Below are 8,858 nucleotides of genomic sequence, written 5' to 3'. Positions count from 1 at the left end.
TTACCAGACCGGTGCTCAGGCAGAGGAAGCAGCTCGGTGCAACCCCTTGGGCTGGGATTTCAGCGTTGGACAAGGTTGCGTTTCACCAGCTGTGTAGCCTCGCCCCGTTACTGAGCTTCTCCAGCATTGCGATGGTTCTGACCTCACAGTCTGTGCAGATGAACTAAGAATGTAGGGATCACAAGACACAGAGGGGGGCCAGCACCGCGGCTCACTAGGCTAATCCTCCGCCTTGCAGCACCGGCACACTGGGTTCTAGTCCCGGTCGGGGCGCCGGATTCTGTCCCGGTTGCCCCTCTTCCAGGCCAGCTCTCTGCTGTGGCCAGGGAGTGCAGTGGAGGATGGCCCAAGTGCTTGGGCCCTGCACCCCATGGGAGACCAGGATAAGTACCTGGCTCCTGCCATCGGATCAGCGCGGTGCGCCGGCCGCGGCGGCCATTGGAGGGTGAACTAACGGCAAAGGAAGACCTTTCTCTCTGTCTCTCTCTCACACTGTCCACTCTGCCTGTCAAAAAATTAAAAAAAAAAAAGACACAGAGGGGACCACTAGCCACAGAGGGTAGAGGTGGCCCCTCCGAGCGCGCTCTCTCTCTGTCTCTCAACCTTCTTGTTTCTTCTCTCTTGAATCAGGGTCACCTAACCCGTCCCTCAGCCTGCTCACCTCACACTCCTCAATCATGATTTTATTTCCAAAACTCAACCCATTGTGGAAACAGTTTTCTCAAAGTTCACATCAGGGACCTCTGAGTGGACAGCGAAGTGTCCCCTGGCATCTGAAATCTGGGACTACTTGTTTCTAGCCTCTTATTACCTTGCCCTCTCCCGGCTTACCCTGCCATCCCATCAGCTGCCATACCCTGAAATCCCACCTCCCAAAGATCTCCGTCACCCACCCATCTCCCTTCTCTCTGTCGTCGCCACTGTCTCACGCCAGACCCTCGCCTGTGACCCCTAGCTGTCTCCCCTGCAGCCCATGTCTGCGTGCACACCCCGATTTGAGATGAGCTCTCCTAGAACATGATTTGAGTGAGCTTACTCCTCTGCTCACAAACTTCAAATGGCTCCAAATTGTTTCTAGCAATATTTCTCCAACTCGCCTGGTGGTAAAAATACAGACTCCCACTCCCCACCCTCACCCTCGTGAATCAGTATCTAAGAGAAGTGCCTGCTGCTCCATAGTTTTAACAAGCACCCAGGTGGTTGCTTATCAGGAGAGCCTTTTAGGAACACTTGCTTTTAGAATGGCGCCTGGCATGCCGTACAAAGCCCTCTGCCCGCCCGTTTCCAGCTGGCTCCTATCACTTTGTGCACTGAGAGTTCCAGCCCCTGTGTCAGCGCTCACACTGGTCTCTCTCCTCCATCTCCCTAAGCCACATCCTATCTGTCAAGGCCCAACTTAGACACCTGCTCCACGAAAACCTTCCCGATTCTTCCAGCTGAGAACTGACCCAGTGGCAGGCAACCAGCAGCCAGCAGTGCCCAGGTCAACACAGATGCTCCGTGTCAGCAAGTTTCCTTCTTCATTCTTTTTCTTTTTTTTAAAGATGTATTCATTTATTTGAAAGTCAGAGTTACAAAGAGAGAGGAGAGGTAGAGACAGAGAAAGAGAGATCTTCCATCTGCTGATTCACTCCCCAGTTGGCTGCAATGGCCAGAGCTGTACCGATCCGAAGCCAAGAGGAGCCAGGAGTTTCTTCTGGGTCTCCCACCTGGGTGCAGGGGCCCAAGGACTTGGGCCATCTTCTACTGCTTTCCCAGGCCACAGCAAAGAGCTGGATCAGAAGTGGAGCAGCCAGGACTCGAACCAACACCCATATGGGATGCCAGCACTTCAGGCCAGGGCATTAACTCGCTGTGCCACAGCGCCAGCCCCTTCATTATCTTTCAAGAGCATATCTCACTGTCACCTTGGAAGTCTGGAGTTTCTGCTCATGCGTTCCTGGAGACAAGAACTCAGAGAGAATCCTTCTCTGAATCCTTATGGCTCAGAAGCTAACTGTGCAGACCCTGCAAACAAACTGACCAGGTTTGAATCCCAGCTCCCCTACTTAGCTTAGTTATCTAGGGTCTGTGTGCTTTTCTGTTTCTCTTTTTATGATTATTTTATTTTATTTATTTGAAAGGCAGAGTTACAGAGGCAGAGAGAGAGAGAGAGTGAGAGAGAGAGAGAGGTCTTCCATCTGCTGGTTCACTCCCCAGATGGCCACAACAGCCAGAGCTGCACCAATCTGAAGCCAGGAATCAGGAGCTTCTTCTGGGTCTCCCACACGGGTGCAGGGGCCCTATGTTTAGGCCATCTTCTACTGCTTTCCCAGGCCATAGCAAAGAGTTGGATCAGAAATGGAGCAGCTGGACTTGAACCGGCACCCATATGGGATGCCAGCTATGTCAGCAGTGACTTTATCCATTACGCCACAGCACCAGCCCAGCCTATCTGTGTCCCATCTGTTAAATAGTTGCTACAAGGATTAAATTAAGTAATGCACAGTGTCTTCCTCAGTCTAGAGGCTGTGGAGTCCAAGGTTAAGGTGCTGATGGAGCTAGGACCTAGTGAGGGCCCACTTGCTGAGTTGCACATGGCCGTCTTCTTGCTGCAGAGAGCACAGAGAAAGAGGAAGTGCGTTCTCTTGTGTCTCTTCTGTAAGGGCACCAATATCACTCATGACCTAGTTGCCTCCCAAGCCCCCACCACATCAGAGCTTAAGGTTTCAACATTAGAGTTTTGGGGGACACAAACATGCAGTCCACAGGTGCTCACCAGCTGCTACCTCTGCTGAGCTTGAGGTCTTCAGGATAGTCTAACTCAGTGCCTCTCAGACCTGTCTGCCCATTCAGTCATCTAGGAAGCTTTTTTCTTTTCTTTTTTTTCCAAAGGCAAAAATACAGAGAAGGAGAGAGATCTTCCATCCACTGGTTCACTCTCCAATTGGCTGTAATGGCTGGGGCTGAGCCATGCTGAAGCCAGGACCCAGGAGTTTCATCCAGGCCTCCCACATGGGTGCAGGGGCTCAAGCACTTGGGCCAGCTTCCACTGCTTTCCCAGGTGCATTGGCAGGGAGCTGGAGCAGCCAGGACTTGAACTAGCACCCACATGGGATGCCAGCACTGCAGGCAGAGGCTTAACCTTCTGAGCCACAGTGCCAGGCCCATCGGGGCAGCTTTTGAAAACTGCTGATGCCTGGGTCCACTTCAAACCAATTAAAACATGACCCCTGGGAGTTGGGAACGATGTAACCATGCAGTTGCGGAGGGGACCCCTGGCCCTGCCAATGCCCACACTTGGTTGATGAGAAGGTGAAGGACTTACTCCAGGGCACAAAGCTAGTTAATGGCAGGGCAAGTCTTGCCCTGTAAGTCTCTGCCCTCCCTCCAGTCCATTTCAGAGTGGTCACCACTATGCCAGCATCCAGCTTTTGCTCTGACAATGGAAAGAGAATCACCAGATCCAGAGAGTCCAGGCCCACACATCTCACTCAGCAGAAATGGAGGTAGAGAAGTGGGGGGAGGGGGATGGGCAGGAGTCCCAGAGGGCTTAGGTGCTTATCTTGGGAGGACAGGTGAAAGGACTGGGCAGAGGGATTTAGTAACGCAATGGCATGAGATTCTGAACACAAGGACCGGAGGGTGGGGACGTTGTTTGCCTTGATTGTCATTGTGTCTGCAGTACCTTGCACTGAACAGGGCATACAGTAAGTGCTCAGCAAATGCTCATGGAATGTCTGAATGAAGCAGTAGCACCCAAAAGAGCATGCACTAATGATCAAGTTGCTCAGCGGCACCCACGTCTCCCAAGGGATGGTGGTGAGGGCGTGTGGGCAGGAACATGAGAGAGAACGGTCCCCACGCTGCAGAGGAACCAAAGCACAGAAGAGGCCAGCTTCCCGAAGTTCCAAGGGGGGGTCCCCACGTGGGAGGGAGGCCGTGGCCCTGTGTGCCAGATGTTTGCTGGGCATCCAGTCCTCACTGGATGTCCAGAACACCAAAGGAGACAGGCAGACAAACAGAGCTATATCCTGAGCCAAGTGGAGGGGGCCCCCCGTAAGAGAGGAAGGAGGCCAGAAGGAGGAGCCTGGGGGCCAGCCCTGCTGCCTCTTGATAGGGGGAGCAGGGAGGTGGGGTGCTCTGGGCCAGTGGTTGGGTCAGATCTCCTGCCAAAGCAAACCTCCCTCTGGGGGCTGGGAAGGTTGGCCAGCTCCCTCTCTACTCAGATGGGATCAAAGGCAAACAGGAACCCTACAGGGTCCAGCTGTGACCCTTGCCCCCATACTCAGCAAGGACCATTAACCTCATCCTCCCCATAGCTCTTAACATAGTTTTCTCAGCCCAAAGAATCTCTGGAAAGAAATACAAATTCATCTGATATTTACTTATCAAACACCAGCAGAGAGACGTCAGATTTCCCCAGCTTCACCCCTAGCCCTGCCTTTCTGCCCAAAAGATACCAAAACCCTGTCCCACATCTTATCTGGCTCTCGATAAGAAACCAAGGTAGTCTTTGCCCGAAAACAAAGCTCTTCCTGTTCCCATACCTGGGGTTGCAGGGGACCAGCTTCCTCTCTCTGGTCACACTAAGAAACAAGGCGAGAGCACCCACCCCTCGACTCTACTCCTGAACTCAGCTCTCCAACTGGGAGCTCTCACACAGGTGCGACTGCAGGTGACTTCTGCTGCTCACTTGAGCTGAGCCGTGAGCAGAGGAGGAAGTAGCATGGAAATTGCGATTGTCAGAGCAGGAGAGAGACCTCAGAGATTTTCTAGACCTGCTCCTCGTCACTCAGATGAAGATGCCGAGCCAGGGTAGAAAAGCGGCTTGTCCACGGTGATACAGGTGATGAGTGGTCCCAACAGCACGAACCTCAGCCCACCTGATTTGCAGGCAACCACAGACTGCATGATGGGCGAGGGGTGGCAGGAATACGGAGGGTCAGAACACTTTGAGCCGTCCAACTAGGGGACGGGGTTGACTCGGGCCTTCTGGGTCACACTGGCTCCTTTCCTTGTTCTCCCAGGGCCTTGCATCTGTGTGTCTAGGTAGGCTCCCAACATGGAGCTATCCAAGTCCAGGAACAGACAGGAGGGCAAAAGAGATGGGGAGAGGCAGCAGCAAAGAAACGGAAGAAATTACCTCTGGGTGCTTTTCTCTTCTTATTTTCCTGAGTTCTACATAACGTAGTTTATTTATTTATTTTTTAAAGAGTTATTTATTTATTTATTTGAAAGGCAGAGTTACAGAGAGGCAGAGGCAGAGAGAAAGAGGGAGGTCTTCTATCTGCCGGTTCTCTCCCTAAATGGACACAACGGCTGGAGCTGAGCCGATCCGAAGCCAGGAGCCAGGAGCTTCTTCTGGGTCCCTCACATGGGTGCCGAGACCTAAGCATTTGGGCCATCTTTCACTGCTTTCCCAGGCCATAGCAGAGAGCTGGATAGGAAGAAGAGCATCCAAGACACAAATCGGCGCCCATGTGGGATGCCAGCACTGCAGGTGGAGGCTTAGCCTACTACGCCACAGCGCTGGCCCGGAAGAGTCTTAGGATCTGCTTTGAGTAGAACAAAAAGAAAGATCAGAAAGAAAATACAGGAAGAGAGAAAAGCTAGTATAGTCCTTATGATCCTGTGGGGAAACTGAGGCAGCAGCTACTTTGGCCCAGCCTTCCCCCGGGTGTCCCTGAGGTCAGAGGGGCTAGAAGGAGCAGAGGCTACAGCACAAGGGAGAGTGAGAAGGCATCTTTCTTAGACACTAGGCATGCCCCACCTGGCCATCGTGGGCTCTTGCATATCCGGGCACCCCAAGACGACCTCCCCTGGAAAGCAGGAAAGCTCCACCCACAACCCAGGAAGGCCCTGGGGGCGTGGCAGGTGTTAAGACAGCAGGGTCTGAAGAGGGAAGGAGAAGGAGAGTCAGAAGGAAGGGAAGAGGGGAGCAGAGAAGAGTTGGCCCAGGGAGCGCTGGCAGCAGGGGAGAGCTGGGGAGGGGCAGAGAAGTGGGGTGAGGGGGCGGGAGGAGGGACAGTGGGGTGATGGAGCCTCCTGGCGCTTCCTTCCCTCCCACTCTCCCCCCACCCCCCTTTCATGATCTTGAAACAACCTTCAAGTCTGGGCTGGAGGCCCCAGGAGGCCAGTCACTTAGGAAACAAAACTGTTTCTTGGAGACCTTGCAAGCCCATCTGCAGCTGAGCTGCAGCCCCATCCCCCTGCCTGCCTGTGCACATGCACATTCTCCCATGGCCTCTCACGTACACGCACGCCCGGCTTCACACGCACTACACGCACGCACGCACGCACGCCTGCGCACACCTGTGTAACAGACATGCGCCTGCATCCAAGTCCACTGATCACGCAGCCAGGCGAGTGTCCTGCTCTCCTCCCTAGGGGAGCTTCTCCTTCGGCATTGCAGTCTGGTACATTCACACTGCCTCACACCCACACAGCCAGTCTGCTGGCATCGGTAACTGATGTGTGCCGCACACACACAGGAAAGCATACATCCTCTGTCCCTGTCTCTGACCACACACACACACACACACACACACACACACCTGCTTCCCAGATCCTGCCACAACCACACAGGAATCAGGGCTCACCCATGTACCACTGATTAACCCCCTTTCTGATCTAGAATTTTATCAAGCCACCCCCAACCCCCCCCCCCATTCCACCCCTGTTCAGCCCAGTCATCCTAGCCTTCCTACCTCATGTCGTCAAGTTGTTTTCTTTCTCTCTCTCCTTTCCTCCTCTTACTCCAGGGTCTGGATATAAACAGGACCACTGGCTATGCTTACGGGAAGCAGCAGCCCAACCCAGGCATCCCCCATCAAAGGACCAGACGTCTACACTGGCCTATGTGCTGGAGTCTGAAGTCCACAGTGAGGGAGAAGGAGATAGATTTCTACAGCCACGGCTCTCATCCGGCAGGGGGCTGTTGACAGAGGCCTGGGTCAAGCACGGGCCCTGGGTGTCCTGGCCACCCTTTCCTTTGCTGTATGAGCTGCAGTGCCCTTCGGGCTGAGCTGCAGCCCAAGTACAGGACATGGCGGGGTGCCCCAACAGGCTGTATGGGCAGAGGAAGGGCAAAGTGCTTTCCGGTGTTGAGCCTGGCCTCGGGGCCCAGAGCCAGGGCCCTTGGAAGTACTGGGCACCACTGGAAGGTGCCAGCAGGGGCGAAGGTGGGGGGATGAAAGCCAGGCAGGCCCAGCGTCTGGGGTTTGCACATCTTCAGGCTCTGGGAATGGAGTTTTCTATCTTACCTTGTGTCCTGGGAGGGGGGGGGGGGGCTGTGCAGAAGAGAACCTAAGAATAGGTGCTTGCTAAACCCCGAGTTCCCATGTCGTGCACCCCGACCCCAGGGCAAGGTTGCCCCAGCCATCCCTGCCAGCAGCCTCTTTCCCACTTCTCTCTCCTCTGCACCCAGGAGCCTGAACTGGTGTCTGTTTTCCGCTCATGGTTTCCTCCTTCGCCGGTTCTACCCCAGGCCCAAATCCAAGATCAGTGGAGGGAGCCATGAGGAGACATGGGAAGGCCATGACTGCCCCCTTGCTAGCCTCCCTTCCTGTACCCCAGGAGGAAGAAGGAGGGTGGAAGTGGGATGTGACCTTACAGATCTGTAATGGAAAATCTCAACAGCAGGCCCGGATGGGGTGGGTTATTTAGGGAATTCAGATGCGAGACCTGTGCCCTGAGAGTGGATTTGCTGGAGGAGAGGTTGATAGTCCCTCTGCAGGGAGTGGGACCCGGCCCAGCAGGCAGGCACCACGGGGCTCTCGCCAAAGCACCCCCTCCCTCACCCCTTGCTTCCGCTGCACACAAGGCCTTCAGACCTGTCCCAGCACGGCTGGCTTCCCTGCACCCCATCTCCGTGCCCAGAGAAATGGGGACACTTCAGAAAGATCCTGTCCTCCGACTGCTCTGGGCAGAAGCCGGGGCAGGATTTTTTCTTCTCTGTCTGCCCTCTTCTGCTTTCCCCTGCCTCTCTCGGCCTCTCATTCTTCAGCTCTTTCATCAAATGAGCAGCAACAACACGTCTAGGGCAGCTGGCCCTGTCGCCTCCCAGCCTGGGCCACCTCCTGCACCCCGTCTTTAGCTGGTATAAGGCCCCCTCCCAGTGTCTCCCAGGCCTCCTCTCTGGCCCCCCGCCTGCACGGTCCGACCTGCCTTCCCTTCCCCGGGGAGGAGGAGGCAGCGGCCCTCCTTGTCTAGCTCACGGTTCTGGTTTTCCTTAGGACACAGACCTCCAGGTGCTTCTGGGAAGCGCCGTGCTTTCCTGTTTTGACCTCTCCTCCCACCACCCACAAACCCCAGATTCAGCTCACAGCTCAACACCCGAAAGGAGAGGCAGGTCCCCTCGGTAAGGAAGGGACATACAAAACCCAGGGATGCCTTCAAGGGCTGTTGTGCTGCCCCTCAGGGCTGCTTTCCCTGGGCTCCAGGCCACACCCTCCTCCCTGCCTGCCTCCCACACCAGCAGTCTTGACTCTCTGCTGGGACCCTGTCACCGTCCAAAGGCCTCAAATGGATGGGCCGCTCCGGGTTCAAGTCCTCCCTTTCCTGGGCTGCAGGGTGCCTGCGGCCTCCAAGGCAGGGGGAGCATAGGAACCTCTGTCCCCAAGAGGTTGGAGGTGAGAGACCTGAGTTCCAGCTCTGAGTTCTGAGCTCCAACTGTGCAATCCCTCTGAGCCTCAGTTTCCCCTCCTGGAAAACAAGAGAACGCTTAGACACCAAGGCCACTGGCACCCTGGGATCCAGAGTGACTGCTCCCTCCCCTCCGAGGGCCCCCTCCCCTGGCCTCCCTCAGTTGTGGCTGTCCCAGCCCAGGGGGGGGCTGAAAGGAGGGGGGGCACTGCAGGACGAAAAGGGCCATCAAC

At 55.3% G+C, this 8,858-nt stretch overlaps 1 long non-coding RNA gene across 1 annotated transcript; it reads right to left on the bottom strand.

The window, feature by feature from the left end:
- Positions 1-5,173: 5,173 nt before the first annotated feature.
- LOC138850516 (uncharacterized) lies at positions 5,174-6,996 on the bottom strand. Its single transcript, XR_011390343.1, has 3 exons — positions 6,690-6,996; positions 5,753-5,874; positions 5,174-5,534 (listed from the first exon to the last, which is right to left on the bottom strand). It is a non-coding gene; the product is annotated as an uncharacterized lncRNA (long non-coding RNA).
- Between the last annotated feature and the right edge of the window lie 1,862 nt (positions 6,997-8,858).

Source organism: Oryctolagus cuniculus, chromosome 7 (assembly GCF_964237555.1).
Source record: "Oryctolagus cuniculus chromosome 7, mOryCun1.1, whole genome shotgun sequence".
In the NCBI taxonomy this organism is placed as follows: domain Eukaryota; kingdom Metazoa; phylum Chordata; class Mammalia; order Lagomorpha; family Leporidae; genus Oryctolagus; species Oryctolagus cuniculus.
This window is presented reverse-complemented; position numbering and strand designations above follow the sequence as displayed.